General features: G+C 43.2%; 1 pseudogene; it reads right to left on the bottom strand.

Moving 5' to 3' along the window:
* Positions 1-182: 182 nt before the first annotated feature.
* Positions 183-13,234, bottom strand: LOC116116304 (annotated as a pseudogene).
* Between the last annotated feature and the right edge of the window lie 12,813 nt (positions 13,235-26,047).

Genomic DNA, 26,047 nt, shown 5'->3' with positions numbered 1-26,047 from the left:
GATGATGTATATAAAGTCAATTGAAAGATTTTTTTTATTTTTTTAAATCCTATTTGCTTTGCCAAATGCCAATTATTAATACTTACAGAATAATTACTATAAGCAAATTACAAAATGCACAACTTCTATAGAATTGTCTTTCAACTAGACAAATGAAGCATTGAGAGATATCAAAGAAAACAAAACATTATAATCAACATCATATATGTTCTTTATTGACCCTGTACTTAAATGATTTAGGCAAGCACAATATAATTTTAAGCATTAACTGTAGCTTCATAGCTCGATCTTGGGAGAACGCGGAGATGCAGTCCGCCTTCAATATGAAGAGTGAGTGCAGTTTTGTACCTGACTGGCTTACTATCATCATTAATGAGCTTGAATTTGTAGCTCCCAAGCAGGATCATGGAGAAAATTTTCATCTGCCTATAAGCAAAATCTTTTCCCAGACAGATTCTTGGACCCGCCTGTTCAACAGAAATCATCTAATTGATTAGCTAATCTAAATAAGTGGTTCTAGTTAATTGCATCATCACTCTCGTGTTACAACGTAAGGGGAAAAAAAAGTCTACTTGAGTTTTAAGAACTTAATTTTCCAAATGTGATTAACTCATGGTTATGATCAGACTCTTTATCTCACCTGGAATGCTGTGAATATGAAAGGGCTTTTGGGTTGGAAATGGCCAATTTCATTGAGCCATCTCTCTGGCCGGAATTCCTCTGCATCATTACCCCATAAAGTTTTCGTCCTGCCCATTGCATACGGTACATATGTGATCTGATCTCCCTTTATTCACACTGAAACCATCAGCCAGTGTGTCATGGGAAAAACAAACCTTCCCATCCTGTCACACCACCCACAAGTACTTCTTTCAAACCAAGCCAACGATGAACTTATTATATTAATCAACCGGCGTTGGGGCACAGCCATAAAATCATATCAAATATTCACAAAATCAAAATGAAAAAATTGTGCAATTAACAACATTTTTCATGTTCTATAGCTGATTATGCATGTACTTACCGCAGGAACTGCGGGGTAGAGCCTCAGTGTCTCAGACAAAGCTGCGTGGAGATAATGCATCTTGTCAAGGGTTTCTTCATTTACTTTGGCTGCCAGTTCCTCAATGCTTGAATTACTTCTCACTTGGGTTGCTTCTATTATTTCTTTTGCAATCTTTTCTTGTATGTCAGGGTGCTTACAAAGCAAGTAAAAAAACCAAGAAACAGTGGCAGCAGTGGTGTCTTTGCCAGCAATTACAAAATTGAGAACAATGTCCCTCAAGTATTTTGGATCGGTCTCTTTCAGTTCCAAAAACCTGGACAGAATGTCTTCTTTTTTCTCCTGTAACATTGATTTATAAGCTAATCACACAAATATTACTAAAACTTTGAACGAAAACCGATATGGTTCGAGATGTTACAACTTAAACTCACTGATGGTAAATCATGATGTCGATTATTGAGTCGCTCAATTTTGCTTTTAATCAATTTGTATACAAAATCATCAACCACTTTGATATTCTTTCTCAATTTAGCCTCTGATGCGATGTTCAGGAGCCGCTTAATCTTCCAAAAGACATCAATAAATCGAAAAGAAGTAATTGCATTTGCTGTATCAAAAGCATCAGTGAATTGAGTGCCTTCTTCATAAGTTCCAGACAAACCATCTAATTCTATACCCAATACGACTTTAAGCACGGAGTCTAGGGTTGCTTTCATTAAAAGATCCTGCAAATAAACACATAATTATAGTGAATCAATCATCAATTTAAGGAATAACTGTTCCTGTGATATATATAGATGACTAATTTATTTAGAGGGTCATACTTGCATGTCTAACGATCGGTTTGATGCTGAAGCTTCAGATACTATTCGACCAAGTTTTACAGCAGTGGTTCTAAAGACTACACTGCTAAAGTCCCTCAATATCTTTGTGGAGAATTCATAGCTTGATAGTTTCCTTTGATGTCGCCACTTCTCTCCGTCTACCGCGAAGATCCCATCACCCAGTAAGTCCTTAAAAATGTTATATTGATACAATCCCTGGTTCCATAATTAAACGTGATGAAATTAGAATTTTCTGCTAATTAATCATATACTATCTGTTCGATGCTTCTGTTGGATATGAACAATAAATTACAAAAAGAGTTTGACTAGTGTTATGCCTGGGAAAATAGGGCTGACATAGCGCCCAGTTAAGTGCGAAAGGTCAGACCTCGGGAAGAGTCCGCTGACATTCTAGCACAGCCGCGTCGCGTGATGATGCAAGCAGCACACTCCTGTCGGTACAGTGGGTGCATGCCAGACTGAAGAAAGGCTAGAGGATGTATACGTGTCCAATCCCTGCAGCAAATCACGTGAATTACTCTAGAAGGTGGGTAATGTGACATAAAGAAGGATTTGCACGAATAATCCCACCAACTCACAGATTCAGTAATGATAACCTTAATCCATCCCACTATAAATTGGGAGCTCTCCTCTCATTTGAGAGATTAGCTACCCTCTCTCTAGAATATACAGCATTTGATACCTTGTAAAGTCAGTCGGCTAAAGCGACCTGACCCTTATCATTAATACAAACATCAGTGGACGTAGGACTTGCTTCCTTAGCATCCGAACCACTTTAAAACTCCTTTCTCATTGCATTTGCTCTCTCTCGATTCTTTTGCTTTCACGTGTGTCTTCTAGGCCAGCTCAGCATCGCACACATGCATTTCGTTGGTGTCAAAATCACGCATCAACAATTTGGCGCTAGAAGGAGGGCCTGATTTGGCATTCGTCCTTCATCAGAAGAATCTCTAACCTATCAACCCTACAACAGCAAATGACTCACCGATTTGAACCTGAGAAAACCAACCAAAATACTGAGGGGACCCCTCAAATGCAGGAGGATACCTCCCCCGGGGTACTCTCGGCCCCGCAGACTACAGCGGGAAACATCCCGTCAAGTTCACAACTTGACCCTGCCGTTCTAAGCTACCTGGAGAGGTTCAATAATACTCTCCAAACGGTCATACGGAGATTGGACCGTTTGGACCAAGATGTACCGCCCAAGTCGAATGAGGCTGTGCAACCGCCAAAAACGCTTGCAGGTCGCACGAAAGCGCAGCAAAGGGTGGTAACCCGTGCTGCGAGCACTGTAGCATGTCGAAGAAAGGGTAAGCAAGTGGCGAATGGGCCTAAAAGCTCAAAAGGCCTGGTGAATGCCGACCACGCCCCTAGTAGCATACCTATGGCGTTGAGACTCAGTGAAAAGGTGCAGCCCGAGCCATCCCAGGCCACGTCGCGTGAAAACCCCCACAAAAGTGTTGGGCAATGCAATTCTCATTCGTCGCGTGGGAAGCTACCACACTCCGCGGGTCGGTTCGCACCACCTCGGAGGTCGTGAAAGTTCCTTGAATAATGCAACGCCCTCACACGACTCTAGCTAGTGTGTGTCAAGATTGGCCGGGACTGTCGACAGAGGCAAGGGGAAATCTGACCTACGGTCATTCCTCAACCGTAACCGTGAGGGTCGCACCCATGTTGTGGAAAGTAATCCCTAGGTAGCGCCACTACCTCAAATTGAAGAGCTACAGCGAGCTCTTGATCAACTGAAAGCTCAGCAAAACGAGCAAAGGCAGGTTGCATCAGCGTCTCCCTTTTCTCCGGCGGTATTAGCCGTCCCACTACTATCGGGGTTTAGAATGCCCGACATGCAGGCATTCGATGGAAATTCTAATCCCCAGGATCACTTATATGAATTCAACGGCCTGATGGAGCTTCACCAGGTCTTAGATTTGACAAAATATCGGTGTTTGGCAGTGACCTTAAACTCTCATGCCAAACGATGGCTCAGGTCGCTCCCAGCGGGATCGATCAGCTCATGGCCTCAGATGAGCACGACGTTCCTGAGACACTTCCAAGCAAACAGAAAGTTCTCAATGCCTTTGAGCTACCTCAGCAACATAAGGCAAGAGAGGGATGAATCCCTCCAATCACATATAGACAGATTCCACAGAGAACTCAACAAAGTGGCTCACACTCCCGAGGAGTTTGTTCAGACTCTCATCATTGCAGGAGTTCATCCACAAACCGACCTGTGGAAAGAGCTACAAGCTGAGGATGATGTTTCCCTCACCCGTTTTTACAATCTCGCGGAGAAATATCTCCGTATTGAAAATTCTGTAGTGGCACTCCACTGCTGCGATTGCGACACCTCAACCAGTGCGCCTGGTCGGGAAGAAAGAATGAGAGTTGATCATAGATGGGCTTCTGATGATTAGCGAAAAGGGAAGAAGCCGCCCTATGAGCCCAAAAAGTCTTATGCCCCGGTTCCTCGTCACGATCGCAATAGGAACCAATATACCCCCTTGAATGTATCTGTATCGGCTATTCTTGACAAATCAAAAGAGGCCAACCTACTAGGAGAACCTGAGCCTATGAAAAATCCCTCCTAGGCCAGGAACAGTAAAAAATATTGTCGTTATCATCGGGATAATGGGCACCATACCGATGAATGCTGAGCTCTCAAGCAGGCAATCGAAAACCTCATCAAGCAGGGACATTTCAAGGAGTATATTGATGACTCTGTTCCCTCACAAGAGAAAAATCAGGGGGAGCCAAGTAAGAAGCGTCGTGATTAGAAAGGAGTGTGCAGCCTCAATTTAATCTTCGGGGGACCGCACTTCGCAGGGAACTCACGAGGTGCCCAAGAAAGGTATGCTCGCGAGGCATATCACGACCCCATCAAAATGATGAGCGTGGCACAGCGACCACAAAAGGTTCACCGGGAGGAGAAAATTTCCTTCTCCAAAAAAGATGCGGCCCGGCTGCATCATTCTCGTGATGATGCCCTTGTGATCATGTCCCTCATAGGGCGTCATAATGTCCAGAGAATGTTAGTGGATAACGGAAGTGCTGTGAACATCCTGTTTGCTTCAACTTTCGAAAGAATGAATTTGGACAAGGCCAACCTGAAGTCTGCCTCGTTCCCTTTATATGGCTTCACAGGGGACCACCTGCTCCCCAAGGGAACGATCTCACTCCCAGTCACGCTGGGTGACTTCAACTAGGTGACCAATGTAATTGAGTTCTTGGTAGTGGATTGTCCATCTGCCTTTAATGGAATCCTGGGGCGACCTTTGCTGAGACACTTTAAGGCAGTCACTTCAATATACCATCTGAAGATGAAGTTTCCCATCCTGACGGGGATTGGGGAAGTTAGTGGGTCTCAGTGTGCATCTCGCGACTGCTATGTGAAAGTAGTGCAGATGGCGTGCAAAGGCAAAGGCACCTCGTGCGGCAATCACAACCAGACAATGGTGATCAGCTGGATCGAGCCACAACCTGGCCCAGCCGAGGATAATATAGATCCTCGCATTCAAGACTGCCATTTCAGTGGGCTAGTTGAGGACTTGACTGAAGTACTAGTCGACCAAAATGAACCAAGTAGGGTGTTAAGATCGGTAAAAATCTCAATCCCCAGCTCGCTATCAAACTGACTAGCTTCCTCAGGGAAAACATCGATGTGTTCGCATGGTCGCACACAGATATGGTTGGGATCAGCCCGAATGTTATTTGCCATGCATTAAACATCGACAGTAAAGCCAAGCCAGTTCGCCAAAAGAGGAGAGCGATGGATCCGGAGCTGTATGCTGCCTTGAAGCTTGAGGTGGATAACCTCCTCCGAAATGGATCCATCTAAGAAGCACTTTATCCGACCTAGGTTGCCAACCCAGTTCTAGTAAAGAAGCCTAACGACAAATGGCAAACCTGCATCGACTTCACTGACCTCAACAAGGCATGTCCGAAAGATAGTTTTCCCCTGCCAAGGATCAACCAGCTCGTGGATGCCACCTCAAGGCACGAGCTACTGAGTTTCATGGACGCGTACTCGGGATACAATTAAATTTTGATGTACGCACTGGATGAAGAGCATACATCTTTTGTTACAGACCAGGGACTGTACTGCTACAAAGTTATGCCCTTTAGCCTCAAGAACGTTGGTGCAACTTACCAGCGACTGGTTAACCGGATGTTCTCCGAATAGATAGGCAGATCGAAAGAGGTCTACGTAGACGACATGCTGGTCAAGTTGCATGTCGCTTCAGATCACGTAGCACATCTCGCTGAGATGTTTGACATCCTCTGACAGTACCGAATGAAGCTGAACCCCCTCAAATGTTCATTCGGAGTACCCTCGGGAAAGTTCCTAGGGTACATGGTTAACCAGCGGGGAATTGAGATCAACCCCGAAAAAATCCAAGCTCTCCTCGATATGAAGAGGCCGACAAAAAAAAAAAGGTCATGAGCCTGAACGGGCATATAGCGGCGCTAAGTCGCTTCATATCAAGGTTAACAGATCGCTGCTTGCCATTCTTCAATGTACTCAAGCCCAATAAGAAGTTCAAATGGACTCCCGAGTGCGAGCAGGCCTTCCAGAGAATAAAGGAACACCTCGAGAAGCCACCACTTCTGTCCAAACCTTTCCCACAAGAGATCCTCCTTTTGTACCTGTCCGTCTCGTAGTTCACGGTCTGTGCAGCCTTAGTTTAGGAAAAGAACAGAACACAATGGCCAGTATATTACATGAGTAAGCGTCTATTGGATGCCGAGATGTGGTATCCAGAAATGGAGTGATTAGCCTATGCCCTACTGATCGCTTCCCGAAAGTTGCGACTTTACTTCCATGCCCATACGGTTCATGTATTGACTAATTACCCGCTCAGGCAGGTCCTCCAAAAACCAGAGGCATCGGGTAAATTGCTCAAATGGGCCATGGAACTCAGTTAGTTTGATCTCTATTACAAACCAAGAGCAACTATTAAAGGGCAGGCTGTTGCCGACTTCATATCAGAGTTCTCGCATCATCCAGCAAACGAGTCGGAACAGCCCAACGAAGTCATCCAGGAAACTATTCAAAATCTCTCAACCTGGACCCTCTACGTCGATGGAACATCAAACAAAAAGAAGGTCGGGGCAGTTCTTCTCTTGTTGAGTCTCGAAAGGGCTCATATTCATAGCATTCTCCGGTTCAGTTTCAAAGCAACCAATAATGAATCTGAGTATGAAGCTCTGCTCGCTGGACTGAGGTTGGCCATGGAAATGGGCGCAACTGCGATCAGTGTCCACAATGACTCCATGCTGGTCGTTAACCAGATTTTGGGAGAGTACCAAGCCAAGAAAGATAACATGATCAATTATCTGAAGAAAGCTAAGGCCACACTCGAGCCGTTCAAGCACTTTATGATCACTCAGATTCCCAGAGATAGCAATTCTGTGGCGGACGCCTTGGCAAGAATAGCATTATCATTGGACTCGGATGCACCAGAGAGCATTCCTGTTTGATTCATCAAAATCCCCAGTATCAGCCCAATCAAACAGGCCGTGAATGTAACGGATTCAGATTCATGGATGACCCCTATTATTCAGTATCTCAAAGATGGGACCTTACCTAACAACAAGGGCAAGGCAAGGATTCTGTAAACAAGATCTGCCCATTACACCCTCATCAGAGATCAGTTGTACAGGCGAGGGTTCAGCGCCTTTCTCCTCCGATGTGTAAATAACGAAGAGGCGGATTATATCATGAGGGAGATACATGAAGGGATCTGCGGTAATCACACCGCCGCACGATCTCGTGCCAACAAAATTGTTCGCCAAGGGTACTACTGGCCCCTGATTCAGGAAGACACCTACAACTTTGTCAAAAGGTGTGACAAGTGCCAACGGTTCGCGAACATACCGCGAGCTCCCTCTCATCAACTGACAACTATAACCAGCCCTTGGCTGTTCTCTATGTGGGGGATCGATCTCAATGGCCCCTTGCCAACTGGTAAAGGGGGAGTGAAATATGTCGTGGTCGCGGTGGATTACTTCACCAAATGGGTCGAAGCCAAGCCATTAGCCACGATCACGACCAGAAAGCTTAAGGACTTCGTCTTCAAGAACATCATGTGCTGCTACGGGATTCCTCATACCCTCATCTCAAATAATGGTAAACAGTTTGACAACGAGGAGTTCAAGCAGTTTTGCGACGAGCTGGGTATCCATAAAAAATTTGCCTCTGTGGCAAGACCGCAAGCAAATGTTCAAGTTGAAGTTGTCAACAAAACTATCAAGCACACTCTGAAGGCCAAACTTGGCGCAGCGAAGGGAAACTGAGCTGACGACCTTCCCGAAGTCCTATGGGCGTATAGAACAACCCCGAGAACCTCTACCTCGGAAACTCCTTTTTCGCTAGCATATGGCTGCGAAGCAATGATCCCTGTGGAGGTAGGAACTGGTTCACTTTGGAGGGACCTTTACAATGAACCAGACAACGAAACGCTTATGCGCGCAAGTCTAGACCTTATTGAAGAACGTCACATCAAGGCTTTGCTAAGAATAGCAGCCTATCAGCAAACCGTGAAAAGGTTTTTCGATTCTAAGGTTAGACAAAGAGACTTCTAGGTCGGTGACCTTGTACTGAAGGAAGTTCTTCTCGGTACTAGAGGACCAAGTGCCAGACTTTTGGGACCAAACTAGAAGGGTCCATACCGCATTGCCAAAGTGATAAGACCGAGGACTTACCACCTCAAAAGGCTGAATGGTTCCGTGGTACCGCGAGCTTGGAATGCTGAGCATCTATGACCTTACTATCAATAATTCCGAACTCAGTTTCCTTGTAAACTTTTATTTTTCGCAAGCTTTTGTAAATAGCGAATGTAATTTAGTTCTTTTTGTAATCGCTTTGTATATCCAATTCTGCTTGCATAGAATGTATAATTATGTTCGCATAAACTTATTCCAATGTAATTGTAAGCAACTACTATGCGATCTCATATGTAATAGAGGGTACTCATAATTCCTATGCACACTGAAAAGTTACTCAAAGCGACTTTTATTCATCATAAAAGGGGGGGGGGGGGGGGGGGGGGAAAGTTACATAAAGTAAGATAAGGGCTACAAGGACGAATCACTGATCCTCGTTCCCAGGCCTCGGAGGAGCGACCTCTATGATCCCAGGCTGGTCATCGACTTCCTGTTCCTCCTATTCGGGCGCAACCACCTCAGGGACATACTTCGGATGATCTTTCGGATCAGGCCTCTGAGCCGTCTCCTCAGCCTCAGCATGGGCTAAAGCAGCCAGTTCGTCCTGGTACTCACCGGGAAGATAGGACATATCCATCTTAGGGTTCTTCGTCTGAAGAGCGAAGATGGACCTGATTGTCCAGTCCGTAACCCTGTTCTCCGTTTTCGCCTCCTGCCTTTCCATCTCCGCAGTTAGCGAGGCAACGCGGCCTTGAGCGAAGTGAAGCGTGGTCTCGAGCTCTGTTCGCTGCTTTTCAGTAGTCTCCCATAGGTTGGCCCTTTCCTATTCAGCCAGCATGGCTCGTTTAGAGGAATTCTGCTGTGCTTGATCCTTTTCTCCAGCCTCCCTGGAAAGCCTAGCCATAGTCCGCTGGAGCTCACTCACCTCCTCGCCATGCTTGTCTAGTTCGGTCTTCTGGAAGTCCACGGTGTAGTGAGCAGCGTCCCTTTCAGAGATGAATTGGTCTACTTGAGCAATGGACGAATCTCTATCAGCTCGTGCGGCCTCCAGGTCCTGCACGAGTCAAGCATTCTCCCCCTGCAGCTCGACCAATTGCTCAGCAGACCCCAGCTGGGCCTTTTGCTGAGACATGTGTAGGGAAAGCAAAGCTTGCATGATAAGATAAAGAGTTAGCATATTTCCCTTTAAGGAATAAAGGTCCCCGACCAGGACAGCTCGTTTACCTGGCTAAATAGTTGGAACGATGTGGATAGGAGTTCGACAGAGCTGGATGTCAGAAACTGCTCGAACGACTTTGCGAGCCCGTATTCCAAGAGTGTTAGGACCACCGGCTGCAGATGGTCTAGGAGATGGGCCATTGACTCTAGCATGGGCGTGCCGACGCCCTTGGCGGGTGGAGCTTGACCCAGGGTTCTTTGCCTGGCCTCTTCCCGGGGACTACGACCGCAGGTCGTGACGGCTGACCGATGGAAATACCAATCGTGCCCCTAGGTGGCCCTCCCGAGCCAAACACTCGGTAAGGCTGCGACCTCTCAGGTTGAATGCCCACACTTTCCCCCTCGGACTCCGTCTCCTCGGTCTGGATTTGCCGCCTCTTCTTGGGCCTCGAAGCTGTTGTCTTTTGCTTCGGGCGAGCAGCAGGCAGAGGAACTTCAACAGGTCAGGCTGGAGCACTCGCCTATGCTCTAACTGAGGGACCGCTAGGATCAACTCCAGCGGGTCCTGTGGTTCACATCTGGGGAAAAGAAAACTGTCCTGCTCATGGCGACTTTGATACTCGAGGAGGCATGGTCGCTGCATGTGAACTTAGCAAAACAGTTCGCTACAAAAAAAAAAAAATGTAACAAAAGGACAGTAAAAAATTACTCAATAGGGGCTCTAACGCTGCGAACTCGTTGAAAAAGCCATACCTCCGTAAGTTCTCGGTTGCCACGAACAACCTTGCATCGCGTCTTTCCCTGGGCAGAAAGCCAAATGCTACAATCTTGTTCAGGTCCGCGAGCATGTTTAGACTAGTCGTTCTGTTAACTGTCAAGGAAAGCAAACGACTCTTTAGCAAAAAGTAAAAATCGAACTAAGCTCAAAAGGAAATAGAACCTACTCGGATCTTGGAAACGGCTGATGCCATCATAACGGAAAAAGAAAAACTTTGTGTCGTATGCTCTTGCATTGCTCAGATAGCTATGTATCCCAGCCTGTATTGTGTTTCGTCTAGACAAGTACCAGGAATCCTTGTCCTTGAGCTCAACCGCGGTTAGCTCGCCCAGTCCACTCTCTCGACACGCGATGTACATGGCAATGGCGATCATATACCCGTTCAGGGTGAGCTGTATTAGTGCGATCCAGAAATGATCGAAGACCGACCTGGTGAAAGGGTGGAAAGGAATCAATCCCCCACCCTTAAAGATATCTTCGGAGATCGCAGTGAACCCACGTGGTGGATCCCGGGCAGTATATGCCACCTCATGGAAGACATCTACCCTGACAGCAAACTGGCTAACTACCCTTCGCAGATCGTCAACGGTAAGTGCCAAGTAAATTTCTCAAGGGGGCTGCGAAAGCACCCTTTACGGGCAAGTTAGCCCCTTCCTGGGCTCTGGTCATTGGGGGTCCATTTTGCAATCTGCAGAAGTGACAAAAGGGTACCATTCAGTCTTCGTACATTTTCGTACGATGACATGGGTGAAAAGTTTTCCTCCTTAAACCCATAAAAACCCTAAGTAGTATACTTAGAGCCTTCAGCGGCTCCAACTCAACGGAGAACATTTCATCTCCGATGAGCTACCGAAGGATAGCCATCGCACAATGACTGTCAAAAGTTAAAGACATTAAAGATAAAAAGGAAGTCATCTTTACCTCTGAAAATGAGAAGGATTGACTCTTCTGTTCCAGATATCAAACGAACGCCGCTCTAAAAAGCAAGGAATCAAGACCGGCAAAGGTTTCTTGTTCTCTGAAAATGAAAATGTTGTGGCTTCACCTGAAGAAGGTTTGAGGTTTTTATAATGGAGGAAGTGGCGCTTTGGTTTCCCAAAATCAAACGACGTTTGAGCGAAAAGTTCATCTGACCGTTGATTGCGACCACGTGTCATGAATGAATGAGGAAGAGTGACCGTCACACCTCAGGAAACCAGACCATCACCCCCTCCCATTGAAACGCTTAAGCGACGACACGATTTCCCTTTTCCGCATTGAATGCGCCCACTGCCGCATTCATTGCCCTGATAAAGAATGTCGTTTCAACATGTTTAGCATTTAATACGCATAGCTGGCACTTATTGCGCAAAGGACATGTCTGTCAGAACAAAGACCATTTCATTTAATGTGCTCACAACTAAAGGTGCAAAGAATATCTGAAGAAGTCGTTACCAGTAACATTTTTCGTCACCAGTCGCGAGGCGACGCGACTCGAACCTTGTTGGCTGCGAAGTGACCCGATTGTTCAACCATCTCGTAATGATCACGAGGCGACCTGATTGTTTGGGTCATGACAATCACGAAGCGATGTGACACCCGCAGCGAAGCAGCATGGCCATTCGTCCAAAAAAGTTGTCAAGTGAGAATAGGTCGAGAATCTCCTCAGGTCAAGGTCACCACTAGCATCGAGTACCCAAGGCCAGGTCACTGGCCATGAGGTCGCAGATCCTCAGCTACCTAAGAGTGTCCCGATCTCCTTTACAAACAGGTTGTAGCGACCAGCATCTCTTCGGACACCAAATCGAGGCATTTATAGTTTCCAAGGTTCGATTCTCAAGCCTTAAAAACTAGGGGACTTCTGTTATGCCTGGGAAAATAAGGCTGATGTAGCACCCAGTTAAGTGTGAAAGGTCAGACATTCTAGCACAGCCACGTCACATGATGATGCAAGCAGCACACTCGTGTTGGTACAGTGGGTGCATGCCAGACTGAAAAAAGGCTAGAGGATGTACACGTGTCTAATCCCTACAGCAAATCACGTGAATTACTCTAGAAGGTGGGTAATGTGACATAAAGGATTTGCACGGATAATCCTAGGAACTCATAGATTCGGTAATGATAACCTTAATCCATCCCACTATAAATTGGGAGCTCTCCTCTCATTTGAGAGATTACCTACCCTCTCTCTAGAATATACAGCATTTGATACCTTGTAAAGTCAGTCGGTTAAAGCGACCTGACCATTATCATTAATACAAACATCAGTGGACGTAGGACTTATTTCCTTAGCATCCGAACCACTTTAAAACTCCTTTCTCACTGCATTTGCTCTCGATTCTTTTGCTTTCATGTGTGTCTTCTGGGCCAGCTTAGCATCTCATACGTGCATTTTGTTGGTGTCAAAATCACGCATCAACAACTAGTAAAACTGTTAGAACCAACGTGCAAAATTCTTGCTAAATTAGAATTATTTCCACTGTTGGTTTCAACCACATCTTTTGGAGAAAAAGCTCAGCCTTCAAATTTCTGCTTCCAATTGATTCTCAAGATAAATGAAATTATATGGAAATGAGGAGAAGATGTCTCCATACATACGAAATAAAGTCGGCAGATTTTCTTTTCATTCAAACAACTTAATAACAATTAAATATTTAACTACATAGATATGTAACTGGAAATCGAGTGAGAATTAGAAGAAAATGAAATACATTTATCAAGTTTTTTGAAAAAAGAAAAGCTATAGTAGGATATTACCTTGCCATAGTTTTGAAAGTTTGTTTAGAGGATGTACTCAACAATTGTAGGGTCGGTCGTGAAAATTTCACTTCCGAAGAAAGAAGATAATCTATAAGTATTATATTTGCGTGAAAGGTTCGTCATGAAATCAAACAGCCTATAAAAATTGAGTACTCGGCTTAGGTGAGAGGTACCGATTGGGTGATATTTTTTAGTCTTCTGAGTTGATTTTTTGACATGGTATCTAAGGATGAATATGGTAGAGATTAGTGCTAAAGCTGTTGCTGTGAGAGGGATGAAGAAGGAGGAAAATTCATTTAGCTCAATCATGACCAAGATTCAAGGGTAAGCAATGCAATGCTGAGCGAGTGGGATTGAGATTAAAACTGGAATTAATTAAATATACACTAAGGTGAAGACAAATATACAGGCTCAGCAACTTTTGGGGGTGTAGTCCCTGAGGCTTTCGAGGATGTCATTACATGGAGCTCAGACCCCGATGCAATAGGATCTTTCGACCACACTTCTGCGAAGATTGCTTAGCCGAAGAAATCTCCAGTCCATAGGCAGCGGAAGGAACCACATTCCTCGATTGGGGTTGAAGATCTTGGGCACATAGCTAAGGTTTATGCACCTTAACTTTCCCTGAGGGTTCTAGGAGGCTTCTCGCGGAAAAATCCCCCCATCGGTTGTGTGACGGTCTCTGATACCCTTTTGAGTTGTGGGATGTCCATTCCCCCTCATCACTTCATCGACAGTGTTTTGAGATGATTCGAAATCGTCTCTCTTCAGTTGTCCATGAACTCATATATAATTATTTTAGGCATGTACATAGCATACCAAATAGTTGAGTTGGGCGAGCTATCTGTAAAGGAGCTCGTCCACTTGTATAGGTTAAAAAAGAGTCAGGACCAAACGTACTACCTCTCCAAGGCAAGGAAAGTATATTTTAATGGTTTGGTCAACATCCCAAAGAAGATTCTGCATTGGGACTCTCAGTTTTTCTTTTATGAGACTAGGGAGACCGACGTTTTTGCTTCGGAAGCTAGTAAGACTTTGATCCTTGTGTGTGCAAAGAGTGTTTCAAAGCTCGACCATCGGACTAACCAAATTTCTTTGCTTTGCAATAAACATCGAGCAAGACTTTCTTCCTGAAGCAAGCATAGAGCGACTTCAGCATTTCAACAATCTTTTTGACAAGAAGCACAACGTTAACGAGCTTATCTCGTTTGCTCGATTGACAGCGTACAACTTTTGCGCCGACGAAGCCAAATTCAACACCATTCTTGAGAAAGGTAAAATGTTTACTTGCTTTTTTTTTTTTTTTTAGGTCGTTGACTGTATGCTTCTCCTCCCACAGATATGTGGGTTGAGAAACTAAAGGGCCTGAAGAAGAAGAAGACAATGGTGTCCAAGGCTACCAAGAAACTGTCGATCGCTTGGACAAAGAAGCAGCCCACTGATCCCACCGAGATGCTCGGGCAAGGTGCCTCGCGCTCGGTCCTCAAGCACAGTGGTGGCGAGCTTGGGGAAGACCCAAGTGCCAAGAAGGTTGTGACTGCCTTTAAGGCAATTGAGGAGAAAGGTGCCCCCAAGCTCTGAAAAGGCTCGACGAAGAAAACCCTTGAGCTAACTGGAGGCTTAGGGAAGCAAGTGTCTGAGTAGCATGATGGCTCGGGCAAAAAGAAGGTGCTAGAGCAACAAGAATGCTCTAGCAAGAAAAAATCAACTGAGCCGCAGAGGGGCTCGAGAAAGCAAAAGATTGTCAAGCAATAAAGTGGCTCGTGCAAATGCGACCAAGAAGAAGTCTATTCCCATGGGCAAGGCTATCATTCCCGTGGAAAGTAAATCAAGCTGGCCTCAACAGGGAGGCAAAAAGGTGGACAAGGAAGCTCGGGTTGCACTCAATGCAATGATCAACAAGCTCCTCGAGCATATCGGTGTTGGGGCCTCAATGGTCAGGGATGTCGTCACCCTGCGAACTTTTACAAGCATTAGAGATTTGTCTCCTCCCCAGCTTCTGGCTTGGGCATGCAGCTATGTGACAAAGGGATTTGTAGTTCGCTCTTTTATATATATATATATATATATATATATGTTTCCCTTTCTTCTCTGCTGACTTTCATTTCTTTTTAGGCTTGCGCGACGATCAAGCTTCTCTTCAATGGGAGTTACCCCACATTGGAAGGTACTCATCAGGGGTGACAGGAAGTTGAGCCGCTAAAGAAGGATGTCTGGCTAGGGCCGAGGTGGCAGAGAAAGAGAACGACTTGAACCAGGTTGAGCTTGAGCAGCTTAAGGAAGAAGTTAAAGCCTCTAAGGTCAAGGAAATGGAGTTCCTTGACAAAATCAATGTCACACCCTCTCCAAGGTATTCCTTATCCTGTCGAATCCGAGCACTCTAAGGGATTCAAGATCCTAAGAGGAGGGTGAATTTTTTGAAAACAATTTATAAAAATCCATTCATTAAACTTTAATGACTGTAATACAACTTAAACTATAATTATGAAAGTGCAAACATTAAAAATCAGTTTACATAAAAATAATGTATCAGAGAGTTGTAATATGTACGAACATCATGTCAATGAACATGCGTTTGTGGCCAACCAAAAGCATATAGAATGCGCCTCATGTACCCTATATGCAAACCTGAGAGGAAAATCATAAAACTGTGAGCTAGGAAGGCCAGTGAGTGGATAATACAATTTATAAATGAAAATAACTTCAATCTTAAACTTGCATGAGAGAACACTTGCACTTCACATAACACATAACCATTCCCTTAGCGAAACCACACTTTCCTTTTAAAATTTTCGGACACGACAAATCCTTAATTCGTATCTTTGTACAAAATTCCCCATTTACCATGGATCATCAAATTATTTTCACAATAATTGATATGCCCATCATCAAAGCTGAGTAGGCATTTCCCAATACAAAACCCACTCTTACTCACACAAATGCCCACCAAGTGTTCATAATTTCCACCTAGCCTATACCCACTGGATAATCATAAATTCCACCCCAGCCTATACCCACTGGATATTCATAGATTGCACCCTAGCCTGTACCCGCTGGATGTTAACCAACTCTCCTCACATCATTATGACAACCACCACCACTACCTCCACACTAGTACCCAGGGTCCCTAATTCAGACAACCAACTAGGCCACCCACAGGCTATCCTTGGGGTGGCACCATCCATAGTCTATCCTCGGGATGGCTAAATCATCACAAGATAACCATACTCGACCCACAATCTATACTTGGGATCTCATGATATGGTATCATATAAAGTAATCTTGCCCCCAGTTGATCCTCGGGGCATCATGTATCAATATCCCACCCACAGTCTATCCTCGGGGTGGTACCATCCACAGTCTATCCTCGGGATGGTATGCTTATTACTGGATAACCATACTCGACCCACAGTCTATCATCGAGGCATCATGATATGATATCCTATAATATCCCGTTGGAGCTCCTCAGGTGTCCGTACTGTCCAGATAGGAAGTTACCACCATGCGATAGTACGAACAATCTCAACACTCGTAGGAGGCTAAGAAACAAAATACATGCTAGCTGATGTCTAAAGAGAGACAGGTACTATAGAAGGGTGATCTTAGATCCAAACACAACATACCCTTTTTACTCTTAGCCAAACACATCGTTACACACTCACCCGCATATTCAACGCATCACACTTCATACACATCCATATACCAAGGCATATAAACATGAGAACAATACTGAAACACATTCCAGAAATATCACAGCATGTAAAATATCCATTTACAACCCATTGTTGTCCTTTAGTTCAATATAGTCCTAAAGGCTTCAAACCTTACAATTAACCCCCTACTTGTACTTCAATGTTCACAAAAATGACAATATGCCCCCTAAAAATCCTACTACCAGTTGCAAACCAATACTAAACCCAAAACAAGATAACTTGGGCCTTGTTAATAGGAAGCTAGCCCACCACCCATTAATAAGATCTAATTACTCAGCCCAATTTATCCATTACTCACAATTCTAGTGTTCGTGTCAAGCCCATCTCTTTTTATAAGCCATCCATACTCCAATGTTTATCACCGTAACAACACTATTAATGAATGGGCTTTAAATCTATACAACCCTTTTTAAGCTAGCCCACCAACCCTTAATAAATCCCAAATAAACTTCAAAGCCCAATTACTATATCTATCCATATATGCAGCCTATATTCCATGCTCTGTTTGGCCAACAATGTACCCCATAAACACACATAATCTAGTCACCCCTCTTAAGCATAAATTGCGCAAAAATGCAATCCACAATATATATATATATATAATTCCAGCCAAAATCCTAGTCAAATATTACCATTAGAATTCATTCAAGACAAAAACACTCCCATTTATTAATCAAACAAACCAGCCCCACCAATTGACTGGGTTTCTCTTCACCAACTCAACTCAACATATAACATATACATGCATGGTACATAATTAATCAACTTAAGACCAATATAAATTTTAATGACAATTACTTAATCCGCTCACCTTTTTGAAGCCAAAAACCTTGATCCGAAGAAGGGGTCGAAATCCTCTAACAGTGTCTCCACTTGTCTTCCTACGTCCAAAATCCAATAACCCCATCATGCAAAGGCCTCCCTCCCATATGCTTGATCTTCCTCCAGTCTCTGATCACCGAAGTTTTGCTCACTAGCGGCCACTTTTCCAGCCACCTTTGTTGCTCTCTTCCCCCCTCCCGGCCCCCCCTCTCTCCATTCTCGGCTTCATCTTTCTCTCCCTTCTTTATTTTCTCCCCTTTCTTTCTTCTTTTCTTTTTCTCCTCTCTTTCCTCTTCTCCCTGTCATTCTCTTCTTCTCCCTTTTTCTTTTCTTTAATTTATATTATTCATCAAAATATCTGGCAAATTTCACTTTAGTCCTCACTTGTTTTAGCTATTACATTTTATTCCCTCAAAACTTTTAAAATCTAACACTTTAACCCCAAAAATTACCAAATAAAATTTAATAAATTCCATAAAATACAGGGTATCACAATCAAAGCAAGCGGGACTGCTCGAGCAAAGGCGAAGGCGAAAGCAGTCGAGGCTGAGAAGAGTTTGGCACAGCAACGGGGTGCCAACAACAAATTGAATTCTAAGCTTACCTTGGCTCAGAAGGCTGCCTCAGACAGGGAGGCTATGTTTAAGGAGGTCTCACTTGAGCTCACCAAGGAAGTGGAAGGTCACCAAAGGGTCGAGGGTGAGGCTAAACAACTCAAGCTCGACGTCAAGGAGATGAACTCAACCATCATGAGTCATGCTTGGGAAACGTCAGTTTTCCTGGTGCAAAAACTATGGGAAGCTCATCCTTCACTTGAATTTTCCTTCCTTCCGAGGGCTTATCAGAAGGAGGTCGACATGATGAAGATCAAGGCCCAAGGCATGGAATATGTTTACTCGGACAACTCCAAGCCTGACAGTGAAAGTGAGGAGGGGGTTAAGGAGGGAGTGGAAGATGCTGGTGTCAAGCAAAAGGTCAAGGATCCGACTCCTCTAGCCATGCTTCTGCCTATTGCTATCAACCTTCCTTCGATCGAGACTCTAAAGGATGTCCTGACTCCTACCCTTGAAGAGGTTGCCAAGACCCCTGCTGTTGAAGGTCCTTCTGCCCTCACTAGCAACAAACTCCCCAGTTCTGCTAGTGATGACGCCCCTACTCCTACTGCTTAGAGATTTTTTTTTATCTTTTTTTTTTAATAGTTTAGTTTGTAACTAAACTGATACAATTAATGAAAAATTTACTTTGTCCATTTCCATCGAGCATTTTTTTTATTTCTACAGAGTTGTTTCGATCGTTCTGATTAGACTTTACATAAAGAGAAATTTGAATTTGCTCCAAGTTACACGTGGCTCCCGTCTTGTGGAACTTTTCGAACATATGAGAAAATCTTGTGTGACAACTCCGAGTTTGGACTAATTGTCCGTCTCGAGTTCTGGTCATCTGTTTATGACCAATTTTCCTTTGACGTGTTTTACTCGAGTTTTTCCGAGTTTAACTTCGTCAACTAAGGAATTTTTCCCCTTCATTAGTTGAATTTTGGCGTGGCTTATAGAGCTAAGCTACCTTTTTCGAACTCTTAACTCTGAGTTTTGAGTGTGATCGTATAGGTCATGATTTTGAAATGATAAATAATAAATGACAAGCAAAATAACAATAAATAAGAAGTGATGAGCAAAATAAAGTTCATGAATAATACCTCTTTTTCATTGAAAGAAATATGGCCATAAATGACCTTACATTGAATATAAGAGAAAAGACAAGACATGGTTGGAACCCGAGCTACTTATTGGAAATACCTTCACAAATGCTCAACGTTCCATGCTCATAGTATAACTTCACCATTGAGGTGTTTTAGGTGGAAAGTTCTTAGTGTGAGCTTTTCAGAGATCCTCAAAGGACCTTCCCATTTGGGCCCAAGTGCCCTAAAATTCAGGTTTTGTGTACCTTGGACGACCTTTCTGAGGACTAGGTCATCCACTCTGAGTCCCTGTTCTTGACCTTGGAGTTGAAGTATCATCTGGCTCACTGTTGATAGGAGGCATGCCTTAGCTGAGACTTGGCTTAATGTTCTTCGATTAGACCTAACCTCAGGCAAAGAAAATCTTCATTTGTTTTCTTCATTAAAGACCCCCTTCCGGAACGAACTAATCCCCACTTCAATTAGGGCCATTGCTTTACAACTGTGTGAAAGTGAGAATGGGGTTTCTCCTATCAAGTTTCTGGCTGTTGTTCTATAAGACCATAAGGCCTTAGGCAATTCTTCAGCCCATCTTCCCTTAAGGGCATCAAGCTTTTTTTTGATGGTATGCTTGATCACTTTGTTCACAGCCTCTACTTGGTCGTTGGCTTGAGGCCAATAAACAGTGGTGAAACTTTCCTTGATACCAAGCCTTTCGCAAAAAGATTTAAAGTCCTCACAATTAAACTGTTTCCTATTATTAGTTATTACAGAATAGGGGATTCTGAATACAAATTATGTTTTTGTAGATGAAATCCTTCAACTTGTTCAATGTGATGATAGTTAAGGCTTGGCTTTTACCCACTTGGTGTAGTAGTCCATTACGACTACTAGAACATAACACCCATTTTCCTTGAGGCAAAAGGCTTATCAGGTCGATGCCCCAAATTGCAAATGGCCAAGGGCTTGTCAGAATAGTTAACTCTTAGGGTGGAGCTCGCAGAACATCTGCAAATCTCTGGCATTTGTCTCACCTGTGCATAGAGTTTGCTGCATTGTCAAAGACTATTGGCTAATAATAACCCTAGAGAAATACCTTGTATGCTAAAGATCTGCCCCCTGCATGGTTCCCAAAAATGCCTTCATGGATTTCTCTCAAGACATAGTTCGCGTCTTCATGATCAACACACCACAACAGCAGTGAATTGTATCCACACTTATATAGTTTGTATTGATGAGCGTGTATCGAGCTGACTTTGCTTAGAATGTCTTGGCTTCACATCTTTTTTCAGGCACTGTTCCATCTCTTAGGTAAGCAATTATTACATCCATCCAGTTGTATCTATGCCCTATCACTAAATTGATTCTTGTGAAGCAAGGATGCTAGGACTTGGGAGAAATTTGACAGGTATCGAATCAATCTTTTCTTGACTCATTGTCGAAGCTAGGCGAGCTAGAGCATTGGCCATTGAATTATCCTCTCTCGAGATTTGAAGAATAGTGAAAGATTTGAACTGTTCGAGCTTGGATTTCACCTATCGAAGATAGGATGCCATTCTGTCCACCTTTGCTTGGTATTTCCCAGAAATTTGATGGACCACGAGCTGAGAGTCGTTATAGATCTTTATGGACTTTACACCCATTTCTTTGGCGAGGTGAATCCTTACGAGCATTGCTGTATACTCTCTCGTTGTTCGAGGCAACAAACCAGAATCCGACTGTAGCCTGGATCAAGTTCCCTTCGAGACTTTCGAGCAAGAGCCCAGCTCCTACTCCTTTCTCATTTGAGGACTTGTCTACATATAGAGTCAACTAGCATAGACTATCAAACTTTGGTTTCTCCAGTTTGCTTGCTTCCAAGATGCTTGCCCCTGGCAGGCTTACTTCTCCCTCAGGCTGATAGAAAAATTATGAGATAAAGTCTACCAAAGCTTGACCTTATATTGTTGTTCTTGAGATGTACTTGATATCTTGCTGATTCATCTCCATCATCCACTGAATGAATCTATTCAATGCCTCGGGCCTCTACATTATTTTTCTCAATGGAAAGTTCGTCAACACATGTATAGAGTGTGCCTAGAAATACGACCGCAACTTCCGAGCGATGATGACCAATGTATAGGCAAGCTTCTCCATCTCAGAGTATCTTGTCTCAGCATCAAGCAATCTCTTACTCATATAGTATACCAGCCATTACACTCCTCCCTCTCCACATACCAAAGTCGTGCTGATCGTAGACTCAGATACCAATAAATATAGAAGCAAAGGCTCGCCCTGGATGGTCTTTGACAACAAAGGAGGCTTCCCCAAATGCTTCTTCAATTTCTGGAATGCTTTCTTGCACTCCTTTGTCCATTTGAAACCCTTGTTTCCCTTTAGGGTTTCGAAGAATGTTAGGCACCTGTTTGTGGCTTGGGAGACAAACCTGCTAAGTACGATCACACACCCTATCAAGCTCTGAACTTGCCTTATGCTGGTCGGTCTTTTCATGTCCAAGAGAGCTTGAATCTTTTCTGGGTTGGCGTCGACACCTCGCTGATTAAAAAGGAAACCCAAAAACTTTCCCGAGCTTACTTTGAAAGCACACTTTAGAGGTTTGATCTCATTTTGTATTTTTCTAAGGATGTCAAATATTTCCTCCAAGTGCTCAATGTGGCTTTCGAAAACCTTTGATTTGATGAGCATATCATCGATGTACACCTCAATTGTCTTGCCAATTTGCTCGGCGAACATCTTATTCACCAAACGCTAATAGGTTGCTCCAACATTCTTCAAGCCAAATGGCATAACCCTGTAACAGTAAATACCTTGGTTAGTAATAAATGAGGTGTGTTCTTTATTGGGCTGATACACCAAGATTTGGTTATATCTCAAGCCTGCATCCATGAAGCTGAGCAATACATTCCCTGCTGTCGCATCTACTATTGGCCAGTCCAGGGCAGCAGAAAGTTATCTTTGAGATAGGTTTTTTTCAAATCTGTGAAGTCAACGCAAGTCTACCACTTGCCATTCAACTTTTTCACCAAGACTAGGTTGGTAAGCCAATCTGAGTATTTCACTTCCTTGATAAAGTTAATGTTCAAGAGCTTGTCAACTTCATCTTTGGGCATTTTGGACTGCTCTACATCCATAGATCTCCTTTTCTGCCTGATTGGTCGAGTTGTTGGGTCAACATTTAATTTGTGGCACATTACCTTGGGTTGATCGCCACTATATCCACTTGTACCCAAGTGAATACGTCGAGATTTTTCTTTAGGAACCCCACCTGATTTTTTGGTAGCTCGTTGCTCAGACTGCTGCCAATTTTTAGTATGCGTGTTAGGTCTTCCTCGCTGACAGATACTTCTCGTAACTCTTCTATTGGCCCCACTGTGGGCTCTTCTTTATAGATGCAAGGATTTATGGTGTCCTCTAGAGGTCCAAGATTTGGTTCGGACTCTATGAAGACCATGGTTCTTGGGAGTGGCCATTTCAATGCAGCATGAATAGCCCGATTGTAACATTCCTAAGATTCTTTCTTGGAGCTTCTGATTGTCACAACCTCGTCTGGAGTCAAGAATCTCATTGCTTGGCATCGTACCAAGGTAACTGCACTCAGATCATCCAGGATCAGTCTTTTAAGGATGACATTGTAAGTGGTCGGGTAGTCCACCATTGGGAATTCTGCCATCACCGTCTTGATCTTGGGTTCTGCCCTTAGGGTCACGAGTAGGTCGATTGTTTCCTTGGGGACTAGGCTATCCCCAGAGAGAATGATGTTCGTTGCATGCCATTATCGACCATCACCTTTAAGTACTTAGGCATTGTCGATCCTTGTTGCGATCACGATCGCATCATGGTTGTGGCGAGGAGATTCTTCACACTCATCCACTATGAATCCTATCACCTCGCTCTCTTGTCTGGGCCGCTTTTGTAGCTTCTTTTCACAGCTCATTATTCGGGGGATTGAGTCTGTTCTGGCCTCTTGCATATATTGCTTGCAAGAGCGCCTTGAGCTTCCTTTGATGTCGGGGCCCCCATAGATCATGCCTACCAGAACATCGTTATTGGCTAGGACTTACTGGATCTTGTTATTTTACTTGCTTGTATTTTGTTGAGCTAGCTTCTCATTAACAAATTCTTTTAGGTGGTGCATTCGGATAAGATCTTCAATGGCATCCTTTAAAGCCCGACACTCATTGGTGTTGTGCTCGATGTCCCAATGGTATCGACAATATTTTTGCCGATCTCTTCGGCTTAGAGCCCCCTTATTGTTTTTGGAGCGGGCAATCTTTTAGCCTCACGGGAGACTTCATATATATGAATTGTGTCTTAAGTGAAGGGGTGTATTCTGCATTTCACGAGAAAGGTTGTCTTTCCCTGCGATTTTCTATTTTTTGCCTCTTTTGGAACCTGTTCTAGTCTGTGTCATTGTGGTCTTGGCCCCTCAATTTATCTGTTAGCCGATCTTGTCACATGTCCAGGGCTCTTCATGGCGAGCTTCTAGCTAAGGTAGTTAGCAAGTTTTCCACTCGCTGATGTTTAGCAGCCATCTGATAAAACTTCGCCAAGCTCACATGGTCTTCACTTTAGATCTCTTTCCACAACTCCGTTTGTGGCATGATGCCCGCAATTAGCAAAGTCTGGATTGATTCTTCAAGTGCATCCGCGACCTTTGCTTGCTCATTATAGAACCTCGTTAGATACGAGGTCAGTGTTTCGTCTCTCTATCGATGAATATTGCTTAGGTAGCTGAGCGGCATTGCGAACTGTTTTCTCACTTGGAATTGTTGCAGGTGTAAGAATTCATTCTTAGAAAGGGTTAAATTGGTGTAAAACATGATATAAGGTCATGACATGTTATTGAAACTAAAAGGGTGAAATTGTTATCTTTTATGCTTTACAACTTTCGTAACTTGAAAAGGAGTTTAAGATCTTCAACAAATTTGATGAAAATCCTCAAAGTAAAGTACACCCCAAGATGAAGAAAAGAGAGCTAGCCATGACAGCTCAAGAGAGAGATTTTCAATCCAAATGAAAAATTAGTTTAAATTTGGGAATTAATATCACTTATTTATATACAATGACCATTTTGCTATATTTTGAAATTGTTCTCAAGTCCTTGAATTAATATGAATCTTATATTAACACTTAATACAAATTCAATATTATTTTCAAGTCCTGGAAATAATTTCAATTTAATATTAACTCTTAATATTAAATCATTATTGATCCTAAGTCCTTGAAAGAATTTCAATTTACTATTAACTCTTTAATATTAAATCCTTGATTTAAACAAATTTATAATCAAGGCATATAAAATAATCCCATTTAATATTTAACCCATTATTGAATCCAATTCAATAATATAGTTTAGTCCATCATTGAATCTAATCCAATAATGACCAAATTACCTTACTACCATTGGCACCAATACATAAATTCGGATGCACACGTTTACATCTGAACATCGTTAACCTGTAACGATATGTATTGCTCTCTTCTCATACTTGGTTTTTAGGTGTGACCACTTAGGTTCACTGTAACCTAACCATGGGCCCAATATCACAATCTGATATGTTTCGTCATAACTCTTTATCATCGAAACTCCCACCGATCATGGTAGGTATCTAGCAATGCTCCATAACCCCTAAGCCACAATGAAGTTAACCTCCAATGGATCACACATTTTATGTAGTAAAATCCCTCTTTCGTCTAATCCTGATTGAGTATAGGTTTATGGTATGTCAAAACCCTTAACTTAATATTATTCCGAATTGTCAATCAATACAATGGAACGTGTCATCGTGAAACTCCTTTTTCATATGACTATTTTGTACTCTGGCCAGAGATTTTCTTTTTCCAATATTCATTGACATTCATCTGGGAACTTAGAACCAAACTATTTCGAGTCAACGGATCCCATCTTGACCATCGCTTGTCCTCGCATATGAATAACATATGACCAAACTGTTTCTTACACAAAACATGACTAGTCTCGTGTATATACACCATATGAATCATATGCATCCTATGTTGAGTCCAACTGTGATGTCTCAGGTCTAAGGATCAGTGGTACACTAGTACGATCCTACGATGTATCATTGACCACATTCTAAATGTCTATGTGATTCATCATAATCTGTCATATTCGATAAACAGTTCACCATCCTTTTATCTATGCTAATGCCCTAGTGATATATCTCTTATAATCACTTACACTAATACCATCATATGATATTCAATGGAGGCATTCAGCATGCCCACTATGCAATGTTATTGCCCAATTAACATTACTTACGTAGGGAGTGCTTCGATGATCTGATCTTCTATAGATCTGTATCATCCAAGCATTTCGCATGCATTATAAATAGTATAAATGAAGCAGTAAACAACATGTGAAATTAGAACTCTTTCTTTCATTCTCAAAAGAGTATTTACAAGATATAATGCTCTAAAACCGATAACACAATTGGTTCCTAGGGCATACACTAACAGTAGGTACAGCGAGAAGAACTATTGCCAAGAGCTAATCGAGTTCGTCTTAAGCCTTTTGTACCACCTCTTGGCATCTCCTACCACTGTGACCACAACTTAGCGGCACTTTGCCAAGTCATAGACCTGGTGTAGCTCTATCACGTTGTTGAAAGTGTCAATGTGGTC

This window comes from Pistacia vera, unplaced genomic scaffold, assembly GCF_008641045.1.
Source record: "Pistacia vera cultivar Batoury unplaced genomic scaffold, PisVer_v2 Contig77, whole genome shotgun sequence".
NCBI lineage: Eukaryota > Viridiplantae > Streptophyta > Magnoliopsida > Sapindales > Anacardiaceae > Pistacia > Pistacia vera.
The sequence above is the reverse complement of the archived record's forward strand: the minus strand, read 5'-3'. Positions and strand labels throughout refer to the sequence as shown.